This window comes from Eschrichtius robustus, chromosome 10, assembly GCF_028021215.1.
Source record: "Eschrichtius robustus isolate mEscRob2 chromosome 10, mEscRob2.pri, whole genome shotgun sequence".
In the NCBI taxonomy this organism is placed as follows: Eukaryota; Metazoa; Chordata; class Mammalia; order Artiodactyla; family Eschrichtiidae; genus Eschrichtius; species Eschrichtius robustus.
The window spans coordinates 48,925,309-48,942,588 of record NC_090833.1 but is presented as its reverse complement, the minus strand read 5'-3'; the positions used below and the strand labels follow the sequence as shown (position 1 = coordinate 48,942,588).

The following is a 17,280-nucleotide window of genomic DNA, read 5'->3' as shown; positions in this document are numbered from 1 at the left end:
TTAATCAGGAAGAGGCAAGATGTTTGCCACACTCTTTAGTTTTTGTAATTTTGGAACTGGAAGCATTATAGCCTACAAAAACGTGAGCTTGAGTAATAGACTTAGCAATTACATTCTAGAGGATTCCAGGTTGACCTAGGGCTTTCAAATTATAAATTGAACCCCAGTTAATGGTCCTTTGCAGAAGATAACCTCTTAGACGTTTGTCCCATTTTGTTATGACCACTACGCAGTTAAGCCTGGGCTTCCAATAATTCAAATATTGTCAAAATTGGTGTAAACAAAGATTGGGTTGGGTGGTGTAAAGAAGGGAGGTGGCAGGGAGAGAAGAATGTCTTAAAATTCTGAAAGACCCTTTTTTTCTCTCTTTCTGCCGACGTGAGACTATAATCTACGATCAGTTCAGCCACCTGTAAAAATATTTGGTGTATTGTAGTGAAATGCTTGGATAAATAGAATTTTGATCAAACCAAATTAATCCTTTGGTTTACTGTCAACATCATTATATATGATCTAAAACGCCAGTGGGCCTAAGGAATAATTTTTTTTGCTGTTGGAAAACGGTTTATATTTACATGGAGATGGAGCATAGAAGATTGATATTTAGCTAAGTCTTAATGATCAAAGCCACAGATCACGTGATTATTACAGTACAGGTCATTTAGAAAGGAGGCTTCAAACTTTACATGAGCGATGACTTCTTGAAGATCTTAATCACTTTGAAAATGAGTCTGTCAGTGATGGGTAGGCATTTCTGTTTACCAGCTAAAGCTGTTTAGCAATAACATGAACACAGTTAACACACTGGCTTTGCCAGTTCTGGGATTATGTGATTCTTGATGATTTAGAAGTTTGTTTGGAGAATGCATATGCTTTGAAAGTGTGCATATAGTGAGAATTTGTCAATATATTTTATGTTGCAAAATTTTAAATTTATATTATTAAAATGTGTATATTATTAAAAAGCACTGAACATGTCCCCTTTATCCCATTTCTCATTTGAATAGTCTGGTCTTTGATTCAATGGTTGACTCGACCAATAGATATACTGGTCACCATCTCCTGTATTTGGACTAGAATGGGGCCATAAAAACTCACTAACCCCTTAAGATCTTGTATTTTACAAACAGAACTTTATACAGACCTGGGGGGCATTAACAATTACTGTAATGCTGGGAGAAGAAGCAGTCAAGCTATTTGCCTCATTTTAATGGGCACCAGTTTACTCTCTACTTGAGAAATAGTGGCTGAAGTTTGCATAATGCCACGGCTTTTCACAAATAGTTTTAGAATTAGGTTCTTGCTCCCCTTAATGCATCTCTTCTATGATCTGCAAATTGTGGGATGGATTTATGAAAATTAAATAAAGCTGGTAATCAGCTGTGTTTAACTGACAACACTCGATACTATTCTTGTTTATTTAGTTTAAGGCGCTTCTTATAATTAGGAAGATTCCCAGAACATGAATATTCAGGTACAACTGTAGAATATTACTGTATAGAAAGATAATATTTTAATATGCTTTTTTTTGGCAAAAAGAAACGTGATTGGAAATCTGTGAGCTACTAAGGAACAGAGTGAGCCCAAGAAAATATCTAGGAATGACATAAGAAAAAAAAAATGCATCTCATTTTAACTAGACTGTCTCTTCAGTCTTCAATGGAAGCAGATGTTTTAGATATTGCCTTCATGTTTTAGAGATAGAATACATTATCTATTCAAGACAACAGAACTATTACTGGAATGTGCCTGATCCTACTTGGAAATGGGTAATAAACCCATTCATTTTAGCAAATCCTGATGATGTATTCAATTGGTAAATGCCAATACCAGTTCAAACCAATTATGTATATCCTTACTACATTTTTTTTGCCACTATAATTCTGCACCTAAATGGATGCTTAGAAAAGCATTTGGAAATATAAAATACTGCACAAATTATTAAGCAGTCAAAAGGAAACCACATGCAACAAGATGCTTCACTTTTAGACACTTTTGGTTCTCTAGTGGGGAAGAAATTCCTTGAAAGAGGGCTGGGGTCTTTCCCTGAGGCATAAATTTCCAACCCATTGGAGTACTAGGCAGGGGTAAAGATAATGAGAATTGCTTAAATGTCTTTTCCTATCATCACCAATCCCTATGGCAACTCCCTTGTCGATATTTAACTTAACAGACCCCATCCATACACAATCTTTCCATATTTAAAGCTAGTGCCAATAATCCAGAATAAACATACATGTATATTTTATCTTGGCAGTTAAAATCTCAGTAAATCTGGCTGAAGATATGAGGTTGTCAAGACGTTGAAGATATAGAGTTTGAATTCATGGAAACACCTCTCTGAGACAATGATAAAAGACCGAAAACAGATGGTGCATAGCATTTCTTACCCTGGGGACTAAGAATGTTAAATCTACTGAATTAATATGGCCAATCCCCTTTTTTTCTGTTTGTTTCCAATGCATTTTTTTCTGTTGTTGAACCAATCTATTTTTCGCATTATCAATGCTGCAGGTATTTTCTTAGGAATTTAGTACTAGCCCCCACCAGAAGACTATAATTTTGGACACTGCCTTCTTGCTTTGCTTTCCCATGTAGTGACTGAAGGCCAAAGGCCAGAACTGGGAGAGTGGATGAGTGGATTGAATGTAAAATCTTGAAAGCCAACCAAAGAGGTCACTGTGGCATGTGTACTGGCAACTCCCATCATGTCCTCTCTATCCACACTCGCCTATCAGAGAACTGAGCTGTCCGCAGCACAGAAGGGCAGCCTTACTTGGCATCTTTCAAAGCTGATCGGAATGGTGGTAGATTCCAGACCTGCAGTGGGCCAGATTTGCCTTTCTGCAATTTGAATGGAGACCTTGAACCTGAGGTGAGTAACTGGGAGGGACTGGGAGGGCATGAGTATTTGGGGAGTAAAGCCTCTATTAATGTTAGTGGCTCTGATGTGACCATGTCAGGGTGAATAAACAAGCAAAGAAGTCTGTGTGCAGGAAGAGAAGAAGGGAACAGAGGGCATCACAGAGGAGAGATCACGTGGCCTGAGAGGGAGGGAAAGAGTGTGTGTGTTTGGGGGTGAGAGAGAGAGAGAGAGAGCGTGAGAGTGGGAGAGAGAGAGGGAGGGAGAGAGAGGGAGAGAGAGAGAGGGATTTATTGCCTGGATTATTAATGACTTTTCAGTTCAAGATACAGTCACTTGGCTATAGTTTGTACAGAGTCCCCTATAGATCAAAGGTAGAAAATTTTTTTCTGTAAGGGGCTATATAGTAAATATTTTAGGCTTTGTAGGACAATGGGCAAAATAGAGGACATCATGCACGTACTTATATAACAAGAGAGAAAACAAATTATACAGAATGTTTATGGACGAATTGCAAAACACAATTGAATACTTTTTTTTTGTACTACAGGTCTACTAACGAGAAAAATGGAATTTTCAGATGGATGCTGAAATTTGAATTTGCTGTAGTTTTCATATGTCACAAAACTATTCTTTTATTTTCAAACATTTAAAAATGAAAAAAAACATTCTTAGCCCATGAGCCATATGAAAACAGGGTGGGCCATAGTTTGCAAACCTTCCTCTAAACACATTTCTGTCTCTTTATCAAAAATACTCCTTTATGTATTTTGAGTGAGTTTCTCTTTATTGCCACCAAACATTCCCCTCCTCAGCCTCACCTCTGCTGACCCTAAGGAAGTCTTCGCCTGTCCTTAACAACATGGAAAGTCCTCAGATGCTCTTTTCTCAGCCTGAGGACCCTCACAGGGAGAGAGTAGTTGAGGGCTCTTTGTAAGAGAAAAATTGAGGATAGCAGAGATTTTTTTTTTTTTTTTTGAGGTAGGGCTTTTTTTTTTTTTTTAATTTATTTGTTTTGTTTTATTTTTGGCTGCACTGGGTCTTTGTTGCTGCGCATGGGCTTTCTCTAGTTGAGGTGAGCGGGAGCTACTCTTTGTTGTGGTGCGCGGGCTTCTCATTGCGGTGGCTTCTCTTGTTGCGGAGCACGGGCTCTAGGCGCACGGGCTTCAGTAGTTGTGGCACGAGGGCTCAGTAGTCGGCTCATGGGCTCTAGAGCGCAGGCTCAGTAGTTGTGGCGCATGGGCTTAGTTGCTCCGCGGCATGTGGGATCTTCCCGGACCAGGGGTTGAACCCACGTCCCCTGCATTGGCAGGCGGATTCTTTACCACTGCGCCACCAGGGGAGCCCTGAGGTAGGGCTTTAAGAGGCAATATTCAGTTCCAAACTGGGTGTAAGGCTACCATCTACACAGTGTCAGGCAGGCCTTCATTTTGAAGCTTAACTGATGCTCATGTGGGAAATCTGGTTACCAGTCATGGTGAGCTGCTCTGCTTCTCTCAAAGAGAAGAGGACTCACTCATGTGGTCGATCAAGGAACTTCACTCAGACAGCGGAAGGGATTTAGATGGTCTTCAGAGAGCTCTAAGCCCAAGAGCAGAGAGAACAATCTGTCCTCTCTGAATACCCTTAGCTCCTGGAGAGTGGCACCCTCTTCTATAAGCCAGCCAGGCTGGGACATTTGCTTGCTCCCTCCCTGGCAATGTGGGCCCCAAGACTGGGGTTTTGCCTTGATTTCAGTGGACTTTTCCGGAAGCACTTCTTCATGCAACACCACGACCATCTCTGCCCTATACTCTGGAAGCCTGGACCTGTCTCACTCAGATGATGACTCTTTTCTTTAGATCATGGGCTGCCTGGCTGGAACTGGGCTGAACCTGTCCTGTTCTGATCTCTGACTCTGATTCCCAGTTCCATGACTGCCTCTACCTTCATTTGTCTGCTGCTTTTTGTTGACCCCCATTTTCTAACTCAGCATGGGTCACTCTAGTCTATTTTACCTCCATGCTACTGTAAACTTTGACAGCATGTCTAGACATTGTACTACTAACATTGTAGCTGGAACTATGCACATCCTAGAAAGGCATAAATACATCTTGATATGAATTGATAAACCAACAATACATTTTAGAATTCTACACAGTTTCTAACACACAGAGTTGGCACACAATTCATAGCACTGTTTTGAGTAATGAGTTATTTGTCAAGCACTTAGAACAGAGTCTGGCACTTACTGAGAACTATATGGTTAAACAAATATAAAGATTCTTATATATATTTATTAGGTTTGTAAAAGGTTTCTATTTTAACTGTATAAATGATTCATGACGACAAATGCATTTTATGGATTTAAACCAAAAGTATGCTCCGACAAATAAATAATTTGAAACACACTTTTCCAAAGTTTGAATATTCTCTCATGCAGACCAGTAATATGCTTAGGAAGGCAAATTCCTTTATCTCCTATCCAAAACACTAAAACTTTCTGCTTCGGGGTAGGTGATCTTTTTGTCACTCCCCAGATGTCTTCTACCAAGGGGCCTCTCGTCAGTGCTTCAATCAGCTTAAGTCTTTTGAATTCTGTGGGTTGGACAAAGATGTAAATGCCAAATAACAAAACTCATAAGTTGACTCCAAGTATATTACATGCTAGTAAACAAACTTAGCTTTTGAATTAATCAATGGAAAACAGTTACTCCCTCATGGCCAGACAGCTCTGATTAAAATGTTCTGCTATTAATGTCCGTATGTTTCCAGGACATCCAAGCGACATTCCACGTGAATCGTTTCAAAAGAAAGGGAACGGCCAATTGCATGGGCTGTAAGGCAAGTATTACTCTCATAAAAGGAAAGAGCCAGAGTTTTTTTCTTTGGGGCCACTGTTTGCAGGCTGAATGTTTTAATGTAACTGATCTAAGTCTACAAGAAAACTCGCCCAAACAAAGCTACAGTCTTCTTAGTTTCTGCTCTGTTCAAAACCCACATCAAAAGGCATGCTTGCCTTCTCAAATGTAAGGTAATCAAAGTGATTCTAACTCATTTTACTTTATAATTCCTTGCCCACACTCCCCTATAAACGTGCCAGGATCTAGGTCCACAGCTCGTACAAGATCCTTTGGCTTCTTGGCAGAATTAGTAAGCAGCAGAGCAGCCAGGGGAATTATGATTTGGAAAGACCTAGCCCACAGTGCAGGGCACGGCTGGGTAGGAGAGGTAAATGGTGAGAGAGAGGGAAATGTTGCTGGTAATGGCAAAATTGTATATTAATTTGCCCTTCCAAAATAAGTTTTTAAAAAAATCTCTGCGTCATTTGAAGGAGACTGCAATTACTTCTCCCTGCACCAAATGTGAAAAGTTCTATTCTCTCTTTAAGGCATGTTCTTTCTGACTTACTCTTTCTGGAGAACTTACTATGCATCCTGCAGTTCCCAGGCTCAAAGACAAGTCTTCCTTAGGCCCCTCCCTTTCACCCCCACCAGGCAGAATTAACTATTCTCACTTTTGTGTTCTTATAGCATTTACTTTTCTTAAAAGCCCATACCAATGAATATACTTTATAAATTTGTCAATCAACTACTATGATATCAAGGAAAAAATTCTCATAGTACCTTACATATCTCTTGAAGTTTTCTCTCATTAAATTACATGTTTGGACATCTCTTTTCTCTGTAGGTAGGTTTATCTTTGTATCCCCAGCATATCATAGAGTGTTCTACATGTAGTAGTTGTTCACTAAAATCTGGGGTACAGAAGGAAGGCAGGATACTGAATCACCTCAAGTATATCCTGATTGCTCATAGGTTATATGACAATGTAATTATTTCAATAGAAATTTTCAAATGTTTTATGACATAAGCAATTTTCCCTTAATCAACTGACCTGAGATCCAGGGCACTTAGATCTGATTTAAATTCTCCTGAAATCAGGAATGATGCCAAATGCCCGGTTTCTGCGCTGACTGGTTTTCCTGTGGACTACTGAGATTGCTTCCTAACTGATTTCTCTGCCTCTACAACAATCATCACATAACTGCTAGTCATCATCTGTAAATACAGTCTTCTCTGTAACAATATTTAGTGGGTTCCCATTGCTTATAGATAAAAGCCCAAATAATTTTGCATGACAGACAAGGCTCCCCATATTCTGGACCCAACCTTTATTCACAGCCTCATCTCTCTCTCCAGAACTTTCTGTTCATTCTGATTCTAGTCTCATCCAGACTAACTTCCTTATCCTCCATCTAGGACTATTCTTAAATTTCCGTTTAGCCATCTTAATTTTCAGAGAGGAGTATCTTTCCCTACTCTTGGTTTCATGAGGAGGAATTTTTCCTAAGCAGATCCTTGGGTTTTCTATACTTTTACTCCTTGGTAGATTGGAGAAGAATAACTGGATTTGCCCACTCAGTCTCTCTCTTCTTTCTCTTGGCATCTTCCTGCCTGCCGGAAGCCTGACATCTCCCAACTCCTCCAGGGCCCCGTCCCTGTGGGTGTATGAGGTGGGGTGGGGAATGAAGGCTTACTGTGGAATTCTGCCTAATTCTGGGGAGTCAATAATCCCACTTGGTCAACAGTCTAAAAGCCATGTCTGCTAACTTGTCCCCCAACTAAAAATGATATTCTGAGTTCCATCAACAACTTCTTTTATTTCTCAAAGTGTTTAGAACTTGGATGAGGAAAAGAGGTGCTATTTATTGCAGCCCCTCAGAAACCCTAACTCAATCTGCAAAGTCCAGTTCAAATGTTACTAATTCCTGAGGCCCTTCCTAACTCCCTCAGGCAGTATTAATTATTCATTCCTTTGTAGTCCCATTATTTATTTATTTTTCTACATATCCTTTGGCAGTTTTTAAATTCTGCCTTGCTTTAATGAAAGTTTCATCTACTACATGGTAAACTCTTTGGGATAGAAACACCCACACCCCTCTTAGACAAAATTCTGGTTTCCATAGTGCCTCATACTTAGAAGGTAGTTCAAATAAATGATTGTGAAATAAAATTAGAAGGTACAATGCCTAGGGTCTATACCTTGGGACTAGCACAGCTGAAACGACATGAATAGATGGGTTGTTATAAGGGGACTAAGTATCACACCTCAACACTACTGATGCGGACTGCTGAAAGTGGAGATGACAGCCATTTAAGTGGTCCCTGGTGTCCTTTTACAGGCCTTCACTATTGGCCTTAGTGGTGGTCAGAGACCAAGAAAAGAAAACGCTGAGTGACCTGGGTGGGTGCTCACACATTGCCTTGTCCATCTGGATTAAGTCTGCAAGAGTCCAGATTCTTAGGAACTTGAATAGCCAATTTCAGTTCAGCTGTCTTGTACTTTTAAATTGAAGCCTTATTATTTCTCAGAATTGGACGCAGCTGCAGTGACAACGTGTCCTGGCCACTGGGGAGAAAGACGCGAACAAAGGTTTACACTCTTCCCCTTGCTGGAAGGATGTCCGTGAAAGCTATTATTTCCTCCAGTTGAAATAAATAGGGAACTATATGACTGAAGTAGAAACCTAATTCTGTTCTCTCTGAGGTGATGGATATGGTTTAGCAGCTAACTTGCTGTAGGCCAGGAGTGACCTTCATTCACCACAAAGGTTATTTAAGTTATTAGAATAACTGACTGCCATTATCATGTATGAGACAAAGGAAGGGTACTGATTATTTGGAATCTAGTAATGGTATTTAATCCAATTTCTGACCAGCAGTTGGGAAAAGCGATACATTTTTATTTGATTATCTGGCATCTTTTCCAAAAGATAATGTGTCCAATCTGATCAAATTTTCACTGTTACTAAATCCTCAGTGAGAAATATGGTGACAATGTCATGGGAAACCTTCTTTCCTCTGGTGTCAAGTTTCCATGTGGAGGGCTCCATTAATGTGACACATCTAGCCCCTTGTCCTTCTCTTGTCTCTATATATAGAATTGAGTAACCTGGTTGGTGGTGACTAACGTCCATGTTTCTTGATTGGATAGGACTAGTCTACTAAAAGTCTCTCAGTGAGGAGGATTTAGCATCTTTTTTCGTTTTTCTCTATGGTCCAGTGCCAGTCAGTGATATTAGTAAAATTGTTTCTGTAGACCTAAATTTCTCCTCTGGTTGCCTGTCTGAGGGCTGAGGTAAGCAGGCAAACCCATTTGGCCCTCACAATAAGTCATTATCTTCAACTACTTCATCATTAATAAAAGTGATATTTTGATCTCCATCTGCATAACTCCACTGTTCAACTCTCAACTTGAATCTTGTCCTGTCAAGAGTGAGTTATAATTTACTGGACTTCCTCAAGCTCCAACACCATGAATTACAATGCAGTCATTTCTGTTTCTGGCATTCATGTTGCAGCAGCATCTAACAAACTTGAACCTCTGGTTCAAGTTTGTGAACGTGATCTTATTTTTTAGACACAAATATGGCCTTTTCTGAAAGACAATTTTTTCTTAATGTCTTTACAGCTCCTTAAAAGGAAACAACAATTGCCACAGATTTTAAAAAAGCTTATTAAAAATGGAACCCAAACAAGGGAGCTTATGAATTTCTGGGTTGCAGTGAATGACTTCATGTAGTGAAGTCCACTCGGCCAACTGACTGAAGGCAGTTTCTTATTCCTGTAGGGGAAGTAGTGGCTACGAAGCACCCACCAGGTGCTGGGCACTCAGCCAGGCGAGCTGGATATGCTCACTTAATCTGCTCACCAACCCTATGATAGAGGTATTATCATCCCCATTTTACAGTTAAATAAATTGAGGCATTGAGAGTAAATCTCATGTCTGAACAGGGTTTCAGAGACCTATTAGGAAATTCAGAGCCTGCACTCTGCACTCTACTGGCTTGCCTCTCACTAGGGTGACCAGGTGATTTATCATACAAAAACCAGGACATTCTTGCAAGTGAAGGGGTCATCATTAATAATTATTCTGGGATGACAAACATCAATATAAACCAGAATTATTTAGTTTTGGACAAACCTGTACATGTGATCACTCTAGGGTCTCAAACTCGTTTCTAGCAGATGTTTAAAAATAGATGCCAATTCTGGATATTTAGAAAGGGGCCTGAGTTTGTTCACTGTTCCTTTGTTCACCTCTTCCTGGCTTAAAAAGGCTTAAGACTCGCTTGTTGCCCCTCCCTGATTCTTGAGATCCAGTTTCTAGCTCCATCTAAATAAATCACAGCTGTTTGTTATCAGAGATATTTCTTCCTCTAGCCACACAGAGGGATGAAGCTCCAGGGAAGGATTAGATCATTAAGCAAAGGAAAATAGCAACAACAGTACAACAGCACCTGCATAAATCCTGTAGGGGGAAAAGATCAATTTAAAGTTTTTCTCATGTTCTAGCATATCCTTGATGGAGCTGGATATAAATGCCTTCTACTTTTCTCTCTTATAAATAAATGTCCCATTACATTCTATAGCTTAAGCACACTGGAGTGTCGTGATGAGGAATCAGAGACAGTCAAGGCCCAGGGGCATGGGGGCGGTTAACCTCATTACCCTACTCTGTCGAGTTGGTGTGAAACAGCCACTTGAGTTATTCCTACTGCTGCCACCAAGAGTCATTTGACATCAATAATCAGTGCTACTACTATCATTCTAGTAAATGGGTTACCCTAATGTTACATAGAAGAGCGTGGCACTCTAAGGACTGCTCTTAAAATCCTGATTCTAATGTGCAAAGAACTAGTTTGTGCATTGAAAATTATCACAAGAAGAGCTGTGTGGAAATGCCCATTTCCAGTCCTCAGCTCTTCTTACCAGTGTGTGCTCTAGGATCTAGCAGGATGGCTCTCAAGCCTAGCATGCTCCAGAATCACCTGGAGGATCAGCTAAAATACACGCTGCTGGGCCCCACCCTCAGAGCTTCCGATCAGCAGGTCTAGAATGGGACTTGAGAATGTGCATTTCTAACAAGTTCCCGGATGATGCTATTGTTGCTGGTCCACGGACCACACTCTGAGAACCAGTGCCCTAGCATAAAGCTGTAGGGGGTGGAGACTTTTCACCTGTGAAAAGAAGTGAAATCTAAGATGTGCCCCCTGGAATAAATTAAGATGAAAGCCCATGGAGTAGGACTGAAATGTCCCTGTTATATTTCTAACAGTCTATTGAAGTCTGACTAGGAGTCAGCAAACTTTTTCTGTAAAAGGCCAGATAGTAAATATCTTCAGCTTTGCAGGCTAGATGGTCTCTGCTGCAAGTTCTCAACTCTGCCACTGTAGCACGAAAGCAGCCAGAGACGGTGCATGAAAGATGGAGCATGGACACGGCTGTATTCCAATAGAGCTTTATTTACAAAGATGAATAATGCAATGGATTTGGCCCACAGGCCATAATTTGCCAACCTCTGAGTCTAACTAATGTGAGAAATATGATTCATATATTGCAACATCTGTTAGTATGTTGAGCCCAAGCATGCCTATGATCAATGAGAAACCAACCAAGCTGGAAACCTGTGTCAGCCAAGCACTGACACCTGTTTTAGCTGCACGTGATTGGTTGACTATTGCCCGCACTGGAAGATATGCACTCTTCTTGCAATTCAACCCCTACAACCGTTTAAAAACCAATGGCTCACCACTTCATCCTAATTCAACAGGGGTTTCACTGCACTGCTGGAAATTACGTACATTTAATTTATTCTCTACTTGGTACATTGCCTAAAAGTCAATAAAAGTCAATCCTGTGTATCAGGATCATTGATTGAGTTATCAGTTAATTCATATTTCGTTTTAAATTCGTTTTTTCTTCTCCTTATTTCCAAAAGGGCCCACTGGGCTGTCTTTTCTCACAAGAGGTTTACGTTGGTGGCCTGAAGATAAGCTCTCATGATGGTTTTTGCTAAAGAACTAAGCTCGCTGATGCCCTGAAGAGGAGGAAGAGAAAGACAAATGTATTTGATGGGGAGAGGTGGAAGCGGATGAGATGGGGAGGAAGTTATCCAACTCCTGGGACAGGCAGAGAAGACTCGCAACATCCCTGATGGTCAGTTCCCGGGTCTCTCCTTACTTGTCCTGTCAACAGCATTTGACACAGTTGGCCATTCCTTCCTCTTGGAAATATGTTCTTCGCTTGGCTTCCAGAGAGCATTCTCCTCTGGTTTCCCTCTCACTTCACTAGCTGCTCCTTCTTTATCTCCTTTGCTGGTCTCTCCTCTGATAGAAGGGCTGTCTCGAAGCTCAGTTCTTGGTTCTCTCCTGTCCTGTCCTCTCCTCACACACTACCTTGGTGATCTCATCCACTCACATGGTTTCATATACTGTCGACACACAGACAACTTCCATATTTATAATTTGAGGCCAAATATCTCCACTGAACTTCAGTCTCACATAACCGTGACCCTCTCGACGTCTCCACACATGCTATGAGGCCTCTCAAATCTGACATGTCCAAAGCTAAGTTCCTGATATTGTCTCATCCCTGCCATCCCCATCCCCACAGTCTTCTCCAGACTGGAAAATGGAAACTCCATTCTTCTACTGATCAGCCTCCAAAACCTGGAACCATACCCCATATCCAATTTGATGGTAAATCCTGGGCTTCCCTGGTGGCGCAGTGGTTGAGAATCTGCCTGCCAATGCAGGGGACACGGGTTTGAGCCCTGTCTGGGAAGATCCCACGTGCCGCGGAGCAACTAGGCCCGTGAGCCACAACTACTGAGCCTGCGCGTCTGGAGCCTGTGCTCCGCAACAAGAGAGGCCGCGACAGTGAGAGGGCCGCGCACCGTGATGAAGAGTGGCCCCCGCTTGCCGCAACTAGAGAAAGCCCTCGCACAGAAACGAAGACCCAACACAGCCAAAAATAAATAAAGAAATAAATAAAAAATAAATAAAAAATAAAGGAATTCATTTAAAAAAAAAAAAAACTTGCCTGGTCTACCTTCATATCATAGTTCAAATTTGACTACTTCTCAGCTCCTCAACTGCTACCACTCCTAGTCTAGTCACCATCAGGTTTTGCCTGGATTAGTGCCATTTTCTCTTGACTGGCATCTCTGTTTTCATTCCTGCTCCCAATTTGGACGACTCTCAACTCAGCAGGTACTGCGAGTCTATTGAAACATACAAGACCACTCATTCCTTTGCTCAAAACTCCACAAGCTCCCATCTCCCAAAGAGTGAACGTGAAAGTCAGAGGTCTTACAGTCCTCGCTGGCCCTGGCCCTTGTTTCCTCTTTGGCCTCCTCCCCACTCCTCTCCTACTCTTCCACCCACCTGGTCACACAGGCCTCCTGATGCTCCTCAAACATGCTGCCCACATTCCCACCTCAGCGCCTTTTTAATGTTGTTTCCTCTGCTGGAAATGGTCTCCTCCAAAACATCACACAACTTGCTCCCTCATTTCCTCCAAGTCTTTACTCAGATGTCCCCTTTTCAGGGAGTCCTCCCCCTACTCTACTGAAAATTGCAGCCCCTTCCCTGCACTTGCCTTTCTGCCTTCTTTGCTTTCTCTCTCTCCCCCGCACTTATCACTATGCAATACACTATGTATTTTACTTGTTTGTTCTCTGTCTCCTTCCACTCAAATGTAAGCTCCTTAAGGGTGGGATCAGCACAGGCATCTGGTCTGAGGGGGCTGCTGTGAAGTGCACTTTGGGGTGCTGAGTCGGGGCTGCAGAGCCCTGGGCACGCGGATGCCAGCTGCAGCAAAGATACCGCTGGCTTTACTCGGCCAGGCAGCACCAGAGCCTTCCACCCTGGAGGGACCAAGTAGGCTTGGGCAGTTGTTTTTATCAGTGGTCACCTTGGCTGAGGGAGGTTAAAAGGCTCTTATTCAGTTTTCCAGGTACACCATAAGCATGAGAGAGGCGGGTAGGGAGAGAGAGAGGACAGTGGGGTGGGGAGAGAAGAGAGGAGAGGAAAGAGGGAGAGAGGTGGGGGGAGAGGCGAGAGAGAGAGAGAGAGAGAGAGGAAGAGAGGGGGGAGGGAGGGAGCGAAGGAGGGAGGAGGGGAGGGGAGAGAAGGGGAGAGGAGAAGGGTAGAGGAGAGAGGAATACGGGGACAGAGGAGAGGAAGAGGGAGAGAAGAAGAATGAAAGGGGGGGGGAGAGGGAAGGAGGGAGGGGGGAGGAAGGGAGAAAGAGAGAGAGAGAGAGAGAGAGGGTGGGAGAGACCTAATAGATAAAGATTGAATTTACCAAAACTAGATGGAAAGGGGGCTTGGAATTGGATTTATTTGAATTAAGGAAAATTGTTATTATGTGACATTTCCTACATACCTAAGTTTATGAACAATAATTCATACTCAACAGTTCTTATTACTTGAATAATGGAAATAAATAAATCAATGGAACAAAACAAACCCTGCTCCACTCAAACCAAGAAAACAGGATAGAAAAATGGAAATACAGGGTATAATGAACTTTCCACTTCTCCCCAAACTCCACCATGATTTCATAATAAATTCTGATGTGAACCAGAGTCAATATGCACTTCCTGTGTTCTCCCTTTGGGTGGACGAAATGCTGCTAATGAGGAAGGGTTCAGCTCAGATCTTTCTGATGACCAGGAAAGCTGACTCTTCAATCCTCATCCCTCTGTTTTAGCAAAGGTGCACCTGTTTTTCCACCCTGCCTCATTCCGCCAGGAATTGCCCACAGAACCCCATGTGGACCCAGAGACGTCAAGGCTCATTAGCCAACAAGAACTGTTGATTCCTCTGCCTGGGATTTAGGACTTGAGTGTTTGCCTGCCGGGTTGCAGCATGTGGGACTCTGTGAGGCTTGTGAAATCTGGCCTCCTTGCAGAACAGGGACAGCCTGTTCAGTAAGGGTAAGAGTGCTTGCTGCTTCAGCGATGGATGCCAAAAAAAAAAAAAAAAAAAAAAAAAAAAAAAGCTGCATGCTTATTTGGCCAGTATTAGGGCATAACATCTCTATTTTTCTCCTATTTCTCAGGGCTTAATGATCTTAAGCTGAGGGTTCAAGTTAAAAGATTTTTATTCTGTTAAAACTTATGACAACTTTATTACTGACATCTTGGGAGCACTACTTCTAGTCATTTTCCTAGCCTATATGAAATATAGCCTTACATCCACTACTTTAAATGGCTTGAAATGATCCAAACAGTATTTTCAAAGGATAGGCAAATTATTTTAAATCCTGGGAAGGGGCTTTGAAGGGTCCTATGACAATTGCCCTGGCCTGACCCATCTCCAGTGAATTAAAATCTCAGCCTGCTTTTTTAAAAGACCCCTAGAGAATGAGATACCTTATCGTCTCCAAATATATCCTACTGTAAAATTGTTGATTATGGCAGAAAAGTACTCAGTCAGCACGAGTTTTCCCATCTATTTTATGTTTATCTAACTTTCTAAAGTTAGCTATGCATTTCTACTGAATGGTTGATCCTAATCTAGACTGAAAAGCAGCCATGGGCAATTATCACTTTAGATAAGTGCAGAAAAATCAATACTTATTTCTTTTTCTGTGTAAATGGAAATAATGAAGCCATGATGGCATTGGCTGCTACAAAAATGTATATCCTAGACTCTCTAAATCCACAAGATAGAAATGATTTGACAACAAGCACAAGTCAACAGAAATGCAGTCAAATTTCCAGAATAAACGTTTTTATGCCCATGACAGTTGGAAGTATGCATGATGGTCTTTACCTGTACACGTTCCTATTTATTTATCCTCCCTGACACTATGTATTATTGTTTTATTATGTGTCCTTTCTATATAGCTTTTAGTTTCTAAACTCTTCTATTACATTTTTACGTCAGGCTGGAAACAAGAGTTAAAAATAAGGCCAGAAAACCATATACTGATGTTTACAATAAAAATTTATTGAGCACCTACCTACCTGCATGTGCCAGGCACTGTGCTAGATTTGCAGGATGACAAAAGTGAGTATGACTCAGGCTCTGCTCACATGGAGCTCACAATCTACAGGTGATGGGGAGGAGGTGCAGGCAGACAACCACTCTACCAAAGAGGCAATGCTACAACACAGGTTTATACAGAGTGCTGTGGGAACGTGGGTTATGTGGTGAATAACTGAGCCTAAGAGGATCACGGTGTGTGTGTGTGTGTGTGTGTATGGTTTCTGACAGTATTTCAGAGAAAAGAAGATTTTCAAGCTGAGACTTAAGAGTGTAGGTTTTTGCCAATAAGTAGAGTTGGGAGAGGTTGGAATTTCAGCAAATGTCAAAATGGGACAAAAACACATCGAACAGGGTATGTCCTTTAAGAGAAACTGCAAGTAGCTTGGAATGGGTGGGACATAAGGTCCACAGGCATTAGGAAGGAGACGAAAGCTAGAAAAACAACAAATGAGAAGATATGGAAGGTCTTCCAGTTAGTGAAACGAGGAAGAGACTGAGTCCCACCCAGAAAGTTGCCATCAGAAGAACCTATTAGTTCTGACCAGCAACCGTAAATGTTGCTGACTTTGAGACCAAAATGCCAGTCAAACATTTGCAACCCAAATCTTTCTAATCTGAAAGGAGATCTCAGCATTCTTCCCTACATGTAAAAGAACCTAAGAGTCTTATCAGAATGGTGGACAGTTACCTGTTTCAGACTCATTTGTTTACAGGAACTGTCCCAGTCCCTGAACAGAGAGTTCCAGTGTGGAATGGGGTTCCTTCCTAAAAAAGAGAGAGCTCCTAGCTTGAATTGGAAAATAAGTCAGATAAACAAGACGGGCAAATACCAAGAAACAGGTTTCACTAAAATTTGTTCTACTCCTTCAGTATTATTCTTTTGACTCCTTTATTTTCTTGATTGACAAGGTGACTTTTCATTAACAAGCATGGCAAACAGTTCAGTGTCACAGCCAACTTCTGTCAAGCCATTTTATAAAATGAAGAGAGGGCAGATGTTTAAACTGTAACTGTCTTCTTCACACAACCTATCCTTTGAAGGGAAAATTCTTTAAAAGGCAGAGAAAACTTCAAACAACACATTCAGTTGAGAGCATCTGGAAAATGGCAAGTTATCACAGTCCAAAGTTAACTGATCATGAATTTGGTATTTGTATTTTGGATGGTCTTCTACTTGATTGGTTGATTCTACCAGTAGTAAAAAGTCTGAATGATTAGGCTGAACATGTCTTGGATTAGGCACCCAAGGAAGACAATGAGATGTTCCTGATATACATGTAACCTGCCCAGAGGAAGTTTAACATCCTTTTTAGGTCACTTGATTTGAATCCAGGCCTGTCAGTCTCTGAGAATATAAATTCACTGTTTCTTACTTCCAGGGCTCCCTGGATGAAGTTCTGCTATGACCTTTAACTTACAGAGTTGTTATTTATCTCATGGAACAATTATGAGCTCAATGATGGAAAACTTCATGTCATGGTTATCCCAATGCATTGGATGATGGTGCAATGGTCAAAAAGATGCCAGTGATGACAATTGAACGTCCCTTTGCCTTCCCAGCCTCCTTCATATATTCTCAGGCATAGGATGACAA

General features: G+C 41.5%; 1 protein-coding gene across 18 annotated transcripts in view; it reads right to left on the bottom strand.

The window, feature by feature from the left end:
- TRPM3 (transient receptor potential cation channel subfamily M member 3) overlaps positions 1-17,280 on the bottom strand; it is an 829,755-nt gene that overhangs the window by 180,137 nt on the left and 632,338 nt on the right. The gene's annotated exons all lie outside the window — the stretch shown is intronic.